Source organism: Oryctolagus cuniculus, unplaced genomic scaffold (assembly GCF_964237555.1).
Source record: "Oryctolagus cuniculus unplaced genomic scaffold, mOryCun1.1 SCAFFOLD_52, whole genome shotgun sequence".
In the NCBI taxonomy this organism is placed as follows: Eukaryota; Metazoa; Chordata; class Mammalia; order Lagomorpha; family Leporidae; genus Oryctolagus; species Oryctolagus cuniculus.
The window spans coordinates 301,067-314,383 of record NW_027208350.1 but is presented as its reverse complement, the minus strand read 5'-3'; the positions used below and the strand labels follow the sequence as shown (position 1 = coordinate 314,383).

Sequence of the window (13,317 nt, the reverse complement as noted above, 5' to 3'; positions counted from 1 at the left end):
ATTCATTACAAACCATGATAAATAAGAAAAAAGAGAAAAAAGCCAAAAAACTGCAAGAATCCATAATGATATAGGGCTTGATTTAGTCGCTAGGAAACCGGCTGTTCCCGGATCCATCCACCCCTCCAGCTGACTGCCTGTGGAATTCTGACTGAATTAACCTGAAAATCACAGTGAAACTCAGTTTGGAGGCAATTAATATCTGTCACCTCAGCCAAAGTGTTCCATTTTATTTTCATAAACACAAAAACTCACCTTGGTCATGTTACCTGTAGATTTCTAAGTTTCAAACGCCTATTTGTTGTGTTTTTTTTATTTCATAATGGCTATTCTGTACAAACTCTTCTTTGCATTGCATCAGAATACAAAATTTGGGAAGGAAGAAGGCAAAGCCAACTCAGACCTGAAAACATTTGGGAAATTGCCACACAAGAAACCAGAAATCGGCTGAGGCACTCAAAACAATGACAGCAAGCCAGAATTGGAGCAAGCCAACAGCTGTGCCCTGATTGAAAAAGAACCATCCTCTTGTGCCCTGAACTCAATATGCCAGCCTCAAAACCAAAGCTCACATCAGAAAATTCATTACAAACCATGATAAATAAGAAAAAAGAGAAAAAAGCCAAAGAAATGCAAGAATCCATAATGATATTGGGTTTGATTTAGTTGCAAGGAAACCGGCTGTTCCCAGATTCATCCACCACTAAAGCTGACTGCCTGTGGAATTCTGACTGAATTAACCTGACAATCACAGTGAAACTCAAGAAACCAAATTTCAGCTGAGGCACCCAAAACAAAGACAATAGCCAGAATTGGAGCACACCAACAGCTGTGCCCTGTTTGAAAAAGACCATTCCTCCGGTGCCCTGAACTCTATATTGCAGCCTCAAAACCAAAGCTCACATCAGAAAATTCATTACAAACCATGATAAATTAGAAAATGTGAAAAAGTCAAAGAAATGTAAGAGTCCTTTGTGATATTTGGCTAGATTTAGACACAAAGAAACTGGCTGTTTCCAGATTCATCCCCCCCTTCCACAGACTGACTTTGGAATTCTGATTGAATTCACCTCAAAATCGCTCTCACACTCATTTGGGAGGGAATTAGAATCTGTCCCCTCAGCAGAAGCGTTCTATGTCATTTTCCAAAACACAGAAACTCATCTTGGTTGTGTTGCCTGTAGATTTGTAATCCTGAAAGGGCAATGCATTTTTTTTTTCTTTCATAATAGCTACTCTCCAAAATCTTGCTTGTATTGCATCAGAATACAAAATTTGGGAATAAGAAGGCAAAACCGACTCAGACCCAGAAAATATTTAGGAAATTGGCACTCAAGAAACAACAAATCAGCTGAGGCACCCAAAACAATGACAGCAAGCCAGAATTGGAGCAAGCCAACAGCTGTGCCCTGATTGAAAAAGAACCTTCCTCTTGTGCCCTGAACTCTATATTGCAGTCTCAAAACCAAAGCTCACATCAGAAAATTCATTACAAACCATGATAAATAAGGGAAATGTGAAAAAGCCAAAGAAATGCAAGAGTCCTTTGTGATATTTGGCAGGATTTAGACACAAAGAAACTGGCTGTTTCCAGATTCATCCCCCCCTTCCACAGACTGACTTTGGAATTCTGATTGAATTCACCTCAAAATCGCTCTCACACTCCATTTGGAGGGAATTAGAATCTGTCCCCTCAGCAGAAGCGTTCCATGTCATTTTCCAAAACACAGAATCTCACATTGGTTGTGTTGCCTATGGATTTCTAATCCTGAAAGGTCAATTTGCTGTGTTTTTTTTTTTCTTTCATAATGGCTACTTTGTCCAAAATTTTGCTTGTATTGCATCAGAATACAAAATTTGGGAAGGAAGAAGACAAAACCAACTCAGACCACGAAAACATTTAGGAAATTGCCACACAAGAAACCACAAATCAGCTGAGGCACCCAAAACAATGACAGCAAGCCAGAAGTGGAGCAAGCCAACAGCTGTGCCCTGATTGAAAAAGAACCTTCCTCTTGTACCCTGAACTCAGTATGCCAGCCTCAAAACCAAAGCTCACATCAGAAAATTCATTACAAACCATGATAAATAAGAAAAAAGAGAAAAAAGCCAAAAAAATGCAAGAATTCATAATGATATAGGGCTTGATTTAGTCGCTAGGAAACCGGCTGTTCCCGGATTCATCCACCCCTCCAGCTGACTGCCTGTGAAATTCTGACTGAATTAACCTGAAAATCACAGTGAAACTCAGTTTGGAGGCAATTAATATCTGTCACCTCAGCCAAAGTATTCCATTTTATTTTCATAAACACAAAAACTCACCTTGGTCATGTTACCTGTAGATTTCTAAGCTTCAAACACCTATTTTTTGTGTTTTTTATTTCATAATGGCTATTCTTTACAAACTCTTCTTTGCATTGCATCAGAATCCAAAATTTGGGAATAAGAAGGCAAAACCGACTCACACCCAGAAAACATTTAGGAAATTTCCACTCAAGAAACCAGAAATCGGCTGAGGCATCCAAAACAATGACAGCAAGCCAGAATTGGAGCAAGCCAACAGCTGTGCCCTCATTGAAAAAGAACCTTCCTCTTGTGCCCTGAACTCAATATGCCAGACTCAAAACCAAAGCTCACATCAGAAAATTCATTACAAACCATGATAAATAAGGGAAATGTGAAAAAGCCAAAGAAATGCAAGAGTCCTTTGTGATATTTGGCAGGATTTAGACACAAAGAAACTGGCTGTTTCCAGATTCATCCCCCCCTTCCACAGACTGACTCTGGAATTCTGATTGAATTCACCTCAAAATCGCTCTCACACTCCATTTGGAGGGAATTAGAATCTGTCCCCTCAGCAGAAGCGTTCCATGGCATTTTCCAAAACACAGAATCTCACCTTGGTTGTGTTGCCTATGGATTTCTAATCCTGCAAGGTCAATTTGCTGTGTTTTTTTTTTTTCTTTCATAATGGCTACTCTGTCCAAAATCTTGCTTGTATTGCATCAGAATACAAAATTTGGGAAGGAAGAAGGCAAAACCAACTCAGACCCCGAAAACATTTAGGAAATTGCCACACAAGAAACCACAAATCAGCTGAGGCACCCAAAACAATGACAGCAAGCCAGAAGTGGAGCAAGCCAACAGCTGTGCCCTGATTGAAAAAGAACCTTCCTCTTGTGCCCTGAACTCAATATGCCAGCCTCAAAACCAAAGCTCACATCAGAAAATTCATTACAAACCATGATAAATAAGAAAAATGGAAAAAAGCCAAAAAATGCAAGAATCCATAATGATATAGGGCTTGATTTAGTCGCTAGGAAACCGGCTGTTCCCAGATTCATCCACCCCTCCAACTGACTGCCTGTGGACTTCTGACTGAATTATCCAGAAAATCGCAGTGAAACTCAGTTTGGAGGCAATTAATATCTGTCACCTCAGCCAAAGTGTTCCATTTCATTTTCATAAACACAAAAACTCACCTTGGTCATGTTACCTGTAGATTTCTAAGTTTCAAACGCCTATTTGTTGTGTTTTTTTTATTTCATAATGGCTATTCTGTACAAACTCTTCTTTGCATTGCATTAGAATACAAAATTTGGGAAGGAAGAAGACAAAACCAACCCAGACCCAGAAAACATTTGGGAAATTGCCACACTAGAAACCACAAATCGGCTGAGGCACTCAAAACAATGACAGCAAGCCAGAAGTGGAGCAAGCCAACAGCTGTGCCCTGATTGAAAAAGAACCATCCTCTTGTGCCCTGAACTCCATATTGCAGCCTCAAAACCAAAGCTCACATCAGAAAATTCATTACAAACCATGATAAATAAGGGAAATGTGAAAAAGCCAAAGAAATGCAAGAGTCCTTTCTGATATTTGGCTGGATTTAGACACAAAGAAACTGGCTGTTTCCAGATACATCCCCCCCTTCCACAGACTGACTCTGGAATTCTGATTGAATTCACCTCAAAATCACACTCACACTCATTTGGGAGGGAATTAGAATCTGTCCCCTTAGCAGAAGCATTCTATGTCATTTTCCAAAACACAGAAACTCATCTTGGTCGTGTTGCCTGTAGATTTCTAATCCTGAAAGGGCAATGCGCTGTGTTTTTTTTTTTCTTTCTTTCATAATGGCTACTCTCCAAAATCTTGCTTGTATTGCATCAGAATACAAAATTTGGGAATAAGAAGGCAAAACCGACTCAGACCCAGAAAACATTTAGGAAATTGGCACTCAAGAAACCACAAATCGGCTGAGGCACCCAAAACAATGACAGCAAGCCAGAAGTGGAGCAAGCCAACAGCTGTGCCCTGATTGAAAAAGAACCTTCCTCTTGTGCCTGAACTCAATATGCCAGCCTCAAAACCAAAGCTCACATCAGAAAATTCATTACAAACCATGATAAATAAGAAAAAGAGAAAAAAGCCAAAGAAATGCAAGAATCCATAATGATATAGGGCTTGATTTAGTCGCTAGGCAACCGGGTGTTCCCGGATTCATCCACCCCTCCAGCTGACTGCCTGTGGAATTCTGACTGAATTAACCTGTAAATCACAGTGAAACTCAGTTTGGAGGCAGTTAATATCTGTCACCTCAGCCAAAGTGTTCCATTTTTTTTTTCAAAACACAAAAACTCACCTTGGTCATGTTACCTGTAGATTTCTAAGCTTCAAATGCCTATTTGTTGGGTTTTTTATTTCATAATGGCTATTCTGTACAAACTCTTCTTTGCATTGCATCAGAATACAAAATTTGGGAAGGAAGAAGGCAAAGCCAACTCAGACCCTGAAAACATTTGGGAAATTGCCACACAAGAAACCACAAATCGGCTGAGGCACTCAAAACAATGACAGCAAGCCAGAAGTGGAGCAAGCCAACAGCTGTGCCCTGATTGAAAAAGAACCATCCTCTTGTGCCCTGAACTCCATATTGCAGCCTCAAAACCAAAGCTCACATCAGAAAATTCATTACAAACCATGATAAATAAGAAAAAAGTGAAAAAGCCAAAGAAATGCAAGAATCCATAATGATATTGGGTTTGATTTAGTTGCAAGGAAACTGGCTGTTCCCAGATTCATCCACCACTAAAGCTGACTGCCTGTGGAATTCTGACTGAATTAACCTGACAATCCCAGTGAAACTCAAGAAACCAAATTTCAGCTGAGGCACCCAAAACAAAGACAATAGCCAGAATTGCAGCACACCAACAGCTGTGTCCTGTTTGAAAAAGACCATTCCTCCGGTGCCCTGAACTCTATATTGCAGCCTCAAAACCGAAGTTCACATCAGAAAATTCATTACAAACCATGATAAATAAGGGAAATGTGAAAAAGCCAAAGAAATGCAAGAGTCCTTTGTGATATTTGGCTGGATTTAGACACAAAGAAACTGGCTGTTTCCAGATTCATCCCCCCCTTCCACAGACTGACTCTGGAATTCTGATTGAATTCACCTCAATATCGCACTCACACTCATTTGGGAGGGAATTAGAATCTGTCCCCTCAGCAGAAGCGTTCTATGTCATTTTCCAAAACACAGAAACTCATCTTGGTTGTGTTGCCTGTAGATTTCTAATCCTGAAATGGCAATGCGCTGTGTTTTTTTTTTTTTTTTTTCTTTCATAATGGCTACTCTCCAAAATCTTGCTTGTATTGCATCAGAATACAAAATTTGGGAATAAGAAGGCAAAACCGACTCAGACCCAGAAAACATTTAGGAAATTGCCACACAAGAAACCACAAATCGGCTGAGGCACCCAAAACAATGACAGCAAGCCAGAATTGGAGCAAGCCAACAGCTGTGCCCTGATTGAAAAAGAACCTTCCTCTTGTGCCCTGAACTCAATATGCCAGCCTCAAAACCAAAGCTCACATCAGAAAATTCATTACAAACCATGATAAATAAGAAAAATGAGAAAAAAGCCAAAAAAATGCAAGAATCCATGATGATATTGGACTTGATTTAGTCTCACGAAAACCGAATGTTCCCGGATTCATCCACACCTCCAGCTGATGCCTGTGGAATTCTGACTGAATTAACCTGAAAATCACAGTGAAACTCAGTTTGGAGGCAATTAATATCTGTCACCTCAGCCAAAGTGTTCCATTTGATTTTCCAAAACACAAAAACTCACCTTGGTCGTGTTACCTGTAGATTTATATTCTTCAAATGCCCATTTGTAATGTTTTTTATTTCATAATGGCTACTCTGTCCAAACTCTTGTTTGTGTTGCGTCAGAATACAGAATTTGGGAATGAAGAAGGCAAAGCCAACTCAGACCCAGAAAACATTTAGGAAATTGCCACACAAGAAACCACAAATTGGCTGAGGCACCCAAAACAATGACAGCAAGCCAGAATTGAAGCAGGCCAACAGCTATGCCCTGTTTGAAAAAGACCATTCCTCCTGTGCACTGAACTCTATATTGCAGCCTCAAAACCAAAGCTCACATCAGAAAATTCATTACAAACCATGATAAAAAGAAAAAAGAGAAAGAAGCCAAAGAAATGCAAGAGTCCTTTGTGATATTGGGCTTGATTTAGTTGCAAGGAAACCAGCTGTTCCCGGATTCATCCACCCCTCCTAGCTGACTGGCTGTGGAATTCTGATTGAATTCACCTGAAAATCGCACTTACTCTCGATTTGGAGGAAATTAATATCTGCCCCTCAGTGGAAGGGTTCCATGTCATTTTCCAAAACCCAAAAACTCATCTTGGTCATGTTGCCTATGATTTCTAATCATGAAAACCCAATATGTTCTGTTTTTCAATTTCCTGATGGATCCTCGTTCTAAACCCTTGTTTGTATTGCATCAGAATACACAATTTGAAAAGGAAAAAGGCAAAACCAACTCAGACCAACAAAGCATTTAGGAAAAAGTCGCTCAAAATGAAAAATTGCCTGAGGCACCCAAAGCAATTACAGAAAGCCAGAATTGGAGAGAAACAACAGCTGTGCCCTAATTGAAAAAGACCATTCCTCTGGTTCCCTGAACTCCTTAAGCCAGCCTCAAAACCACAACCCACATCAGAAAATTTATTACAAACCATGATAAATAAGAAAATGTGAAAAATGCAAAAAAGAAAAAGAAATGCAAGAGTCCTTCGTGATATGGCGCTTGTTTTAGTACAAGGAAACCAGCTGTTTCCGGATTCATCCACCCCTCCCAGCTGACTGACTGTGGAATTCTGATTGTATTCACCTGAAAAGAGAGAACATTTATAAGTATATTGGGACTGTGGAACCTGTCATTTACCAATCACATGTTAGACTGAATCATAGACCAAATATAGGGAAGAAATCCTATGCATGTAAACCTTGTGGGAATTCATTCAGTATTAAATACCCTCCATCACAGCACTCATATTGTGGAAAACCCTCATGTGTGTAATGATTGTGTGGAAACCACTCACCAGAAGTCAGATCTCATTAGACATCAGAGAATTCACACAGGGTTGAAATCTTACAAATCTAATGACTGTGGGAAGTTCTTTGGCCAGAAGAAACACCTCATAAATCATCAGAGAATTCACACAGGTGAGAAACCTTTTGAATGTAATGACTGTGGAAAATCCTTTGGCCAGAAGGCAAACCTCATAAATCATCAGAGAATTCACACAGGTGAGAAACCTTATGAATGCAATTACTATGGAAAATCCTTTGGCCAGAAGGCAAACCTCATAAATCATCAGAGAATTCACAGAGGGGAGAAACCTTATGAATGCAATCATTGTGGAAAAGCCTTTGCTGAGAAATCAAAGCTCACAAAGCATCAGACAATTTGTACTGGGGGAAACCTTATGATTGCAATGACTGTGGAAAAACCTTTGCTGAGAAGTCAAACCTCAGAAAGTATCAGAGCCTTCACACCATGGAGAAAGCTTATAAATGAAATGACTGTGGAAAAGCCTTTGGTCCCATCCTTGCATACCAAGGATAAATCCCACTTGGTCTGGGTGGATGATCTTTCTGATGCATTGTTGGATTCAATTGGCCAGAATTCTGTTGCAGATCTTTGCATGTATGTTCATCAGGGAAATTGGTCTATAATTACTTTCTTTGTTGCACTTTTTTCAAGTTTAGGAATGAAGGTGATGTTGGCTTCATAGAAAGAATTTGGGAGAATCGCCTCTCTCTCAATTGTTTTGAATAACTTGAGAAGAATTGCAGTTAGTGCTTTAAATGTCTGTTAGAATTCAGCAGTGAAGCCTTCCAGTTTTGGGGTTTTCTTGGTAGTGATGGTCTTTATTACTGGTATCATTTCCATCTGGTTATGTGTGTGTTTAGGTTTTCTATATCTTTGTTGCTCAATTTAGGTAGGTTTTATGGATGGAAGGATGGTGGAAAGCCTCTTTGCTGTACTTCATAACTCATAAGATATCAGAGTATCCACACAGGGAATTTTCTACTTGACCTTTTTGTGCAAGTTATATCTCATGAAATATTAGAGAATTCACCAAGGGGAGAAATGCATGAATATAATACATGTGAATAGCCTTTGTGGTGCAAATCAGACCTCATCAAACATAAAAGAATTCTCATGGGGAGCAATTTTATGAATGTAATGACTCAGAGCCTTTTACCATAATTCAGCCCTCATTGTACATCATCAAATTCATATAGGGAAAAACTCCTTTGAAAGTAAAATCCCTTTAATTAGAAGCCATACCTCATAAGACAACAGGGAATTCACGTGGGAGAGAAACCTTATGGGTGTAATGAGTGTTGGAAAGCTCTGCCCAAATCTCTCCTTATATCAGAATGCACAACATATATATCTAATGAATGAAATAAATGTGAGAAAGTCATTTCACATAGGTAATGCCTCATAATCCATCATGGAATTTGAACAAGGGAGAGACCTTAACAATATAATGAATGTGGAAGAGCTTTTCTCCAAAATTCATGTAAGTATTGTGACAAAACCTTTTGCTGGAAATCACATCCTATCCAACAGAGACTCATGTAAAGGAGAAAGCTTATAAATATTATTAGAGTCAGAAGTCAATGGTACATCAGAGAATTGACACAGGTGGTTTCTTAGGCGTATACTGATTGTGCAAAAACATTTTCTTTATTTCAGGCTTGTATAGACACAGAATTCACAAAAGGTGATAGTCTTTGCATGCTGTAAATACAATAAAACCTTTAGCCAGAAATTAGACATCAACAGACTTCAGAGAATTCATAAGGAACAAAAGTCTATGCAATGAATTTGGAAAATGTATTTCTGTTATAAATCAGTCTTCAATTCCCATGAATAGACTCACAAATGAGAAAACATGCATGCATAGAAAAGTTTTGTACCATAAATTATCTCTAGATGGTAAACTAATATATCACACAAAAGAAAAATCATGAGTGTAATGGAATTGGGAAACCCTTTGCTATAAGGCAGATTTCCAGAAAGCTTAGCAAGATTACAGAAAAGTCTCTGAAAATGTAACATGTCTGAAAGATTTGTTGGCATCACAAACTGGAGGATAGCTCAAGTGCATGTGTTTTTGTGCCTGGCATCCAAATTGATATCTCTTTTTCTTTGATGAATTCCTTGTTTATTTATTTAGCAGATTTAGAGACAAAGGATTCCTGTCCATTGATTTACTACTATATGCCCACAATTGCCATGGTAAAGTATATGGCAAAAACTGAGTGCTGGGGGCTGTGAATCTGATTCATCACTGATAACATTGAAGACATTGGTTCCTGGTTCTTATGCTGCTATGCATGGAAATGTTTCTCTAATTTCATTTTCAAATAGTTCATTGTTAATATAAAGAAATGCTTCTAATTTTTAAAATTTCATTGAAATAATTTGTGATTAATGTGTCCTAGTCATGCATTATTACAGGGTGTAGTGCAATATTTGCACACATTTATGCAGTAAAAAGTGATCAAGCTAAGCAACTACAGTTTTATTAAGTTTTTAAAGAGTTATTTATTTGAAAGACAGAGTTACAGAGAGAAGTAGCAGCAGAGAGAGAGAGAGGTCTTCCTCTGCCGGTTCACTCCCCAGATGGCCACAATGGCCGGAGCTCTGCCAATCTGATGCCAGGAACCAGGAGCTTCTTCCAGATCTCCCACTTGGGTGCAGGGACCCAAGGACTTGGGCCATCTTCTACTGCTTTCCCAGGCCATAGCAGAGAGTTGGATCAGAAGAGGAGCAGCCAGGACTAGAACTGGTACCCACATGGGATGCTGGTGCTTCAGGCCAGGGTGTTAGCCCACTGTGCCACAATGCTGGCCCCCAAGCAACTACAGTTTCTAATTCTTCTCCATGATTTGAGACTACCAGCTCCTCTCCTTCAGTTCTTTACACAGAACCTAATATGGTTGAATGTAGTCATCTCATTATATTATGGAACACCAGAAGTTCTTTCTGCCTCTTTGATTTTTGATACCTATTATCCAATCCCCCTCTATCCCTAGCTGCTTCCCTTCTCAGCCTCTAGTAATCACAGTTCTGTGTTCAGATCCATTATTTTCTTTCACTTCCACATGCGACAAGGACCAGGTGACATTTGTGTTCCTGCTTCTGGCTTATTTCAATTAATTTAATAATATTTTGTTCTTTTTTTGTATCTAAAAGAGGTTGCCCTGTCCATTGTTTTTCATTGATGGACAGCTAGATTGGTTTCACATCCTGGCTGCAGTGAACTGTGTTATAGTGGCTGTGTTATGGGAAAATTGCTGTATCTTTGATATGCTCTCCTCCTTTCCTTCTAATAAAATTTCCTTATTCTATATAGCCAAGAGCAAGATAACTCTCACATGGTAGGTCAATTTTTATCTTAGTTTAATTTTTGTTATTTATTTGAAAGAGTTACAATAGAGGTAGAGACACAGAGAGGTCCTCCATTAGCTGGTTCGCTCTACAGATGACTACAAAGGCCAGAGTTATGCCATTCTGAAACCTGGAGACAGGAGCTTCCTCTGGGTCTCCCTCATGGGTGCATGGGCCCAAGGACTTGGGCCATCTTCTACTGCTATCCCAGGAGATAGCAGAGAGCTGTATTGGAAGAAGAGCAGCTGGAACTAGAACTGGCACCCAAATGGGATGCTGGCCCTTCAGGCCAGGGCTTTAACTCACTGCACAACAGCGCCAGCCCCAATTTTTATCCTTTTTAAGGAATGACCATACTGTTCTGCATAACATCTGTACTAACTTGTGTTTTCACCTACCATATATGGTGGTTTTCTTTTCCCATGTGCTCTCTAGCATTTGTTATTTTTTATCAGTTTGGCATAAAAATGATATAGTATTGTTCATGTTTTTGTGTATTTTGAAATCAGTTAATTTGTTTATTAAATCTTTATTATTTGAAAGGTGGATTTAGAGAGAGAGGGAAAGACATAGATAGCTTTCATCTGCTGGCTCACACCCCAGAGAGTTTCAACAGTTGAGCCTGGGGCATGCTGGAGTCAGGAGCTTCATCCAAGTCTCCCACATGAGTGGCAAGGACCTGAGTCCTTCGTCCATCTTCTGCTGGTTTCCCAGGTGTTTAGCAGTGAGCTAAATTGGAAGTGGAGATTCCTAAACTCAAAGTGGAACTCAGATGTTATGCTGGCCTCACAGATTGCAGCTTTCCCCACTTGGCCACAATGCCAGCCCCTCTATCAATTTAATTCCTCAAAAATAGCTCAGTAATGTTGGCATCTATCTCATTTTGTTTTTTCTCTGTTATTATTCAACTTATTGATGTCTTATTTTTGTTCACATTATTCCTCTCAATTGCTCTACCTGAGGTGAGTAGGGCTGCTGTGTTGCTTAAATGAAGTGTATGCTTTAGATTACTCATTTAATGAGTGCATGTCATTCACATAGCACTTCACTGAAGTTCTACTATGTCCCAAATCCTCTTCTAGGCACAGAATTTAGACCACTTTTCTCTTAGGCCCAGATCTTGCCTTTAACATACTACTTGGAATTTAGTAGCTCATGAAATCTGCAGACTGCATAAATGAATGAATATTTTGAGGGCTGTGCTTTTGTGGAGGAACGTCATAGGAGACCGAAGGAATAAAATAAATCAAAAGTATCCACAGTATATAGAATGTATACTATTTTACAAGTCACAGAGAAGAAGAAGAAGAAGAAGGAAAGTAGTAAGACTAGAAAGTTTGTGGCAAGACTAACAGGCGCTGGTCAAGAACTTAATAAGCACATTAGGAAAGCAGTAAGGTTTCTTTTTTTTTTTTGAGGAAAAGTTTTTATTTCTAGTGATGAAATTGGCTACAGAACATTATGAAAGTTTAAAAATACAAAGAGAAATTGTCTATAATTAATAGATTCAAAATTTGACAATCAGTGAATATCATTATTAGTCATTACCAACAACAGTTATTGATTTGAAAGGCAGAGTGACAGGAAGAGGGAACCACTGCTTCACTCCCCAGACACTTGCAATAGCCAAAGCTTGACCAAGCCAAAACCAGGAACTGGGAATTCATTCTGGATGTCCCATTTGGGTGCAGGGACCCAAGCACTTCTGCCATCCTCCGTCTCCTCCCAGGGTGCACACTAGCAGAAACTTGCCTCAAAGCAGAGAAGCTACCACTCAAGCCAGGCATTTGTATATGGGATGTGGGTGTGTGGTGGTGATAGCAAGCCCTCATGGATAAAAAAAAAAAAAAAAAAAAAAAAAAAAGTTATTTCTATGCCAAGGAAATTACTCTGTAGTCTTTCTCTTATAAACTACGTATTGCTGAACCTAGATAATTTTTCCTTTATTTAACAATGACATGAAAATGTCAGTTGAGTTGGCTTTCCTGAAGACCTTGTTTCTTGAATATTAGTGGCTAGCTGAGATAAATTTTTTTCATCTCTTTCTCGCTTCGGCAGCACATGTGCTCGCTTCGGCAGCACATATACTAAAATTGGAATGATACAGAGAAGATTAGCATGCCCCTGCGCAGTAAGGTTTCTTTACCTCCCTGTAGGCTCTGCTCTCCAGAGGTGAACAGGGTCCTCTAAACCCACTTGCTGCACACACAAACACCTGAGTGTTGTATTCTCCCACAGGTGTTGGAGACTGATATGGTGTTCTGATTTATATTTACATAATGGCTAGTGACATCGGGCATATTCACATGTTTTGACCATGTACATTTCTTCTGAGAAATGTCTATTCAGATCCTTGCCTGTTTCTTCACTGTATTTTTTGGAGTTTTTCCAATTCATGTAAATGTTCTGGAAATCTGTAAACATTCAGAGTTTTAATTTTTCCTGCCATCTGTTCATTGTATCTACACTCTGATGTTTACTTTGTTGTGAAGAAGTATCTTAGTTGGATATACTCAAATGTCTCTGT

The 13,317-nt window shown here is 39.2% G+C and overlaps 1 pseudogene; it reads left to right on the top strand.

The window, feature by feature from the left end:
* Positions 1-12,853: 12,853 nt before the first annotated feature.
* On the top strand, positions 12,854-12,921 carry LOC138848307 (U6 spliceosomal RNA; annotated as a pseudogene).
* Positions 12,922-13,317: the final 396 nt, after the last annotated feature.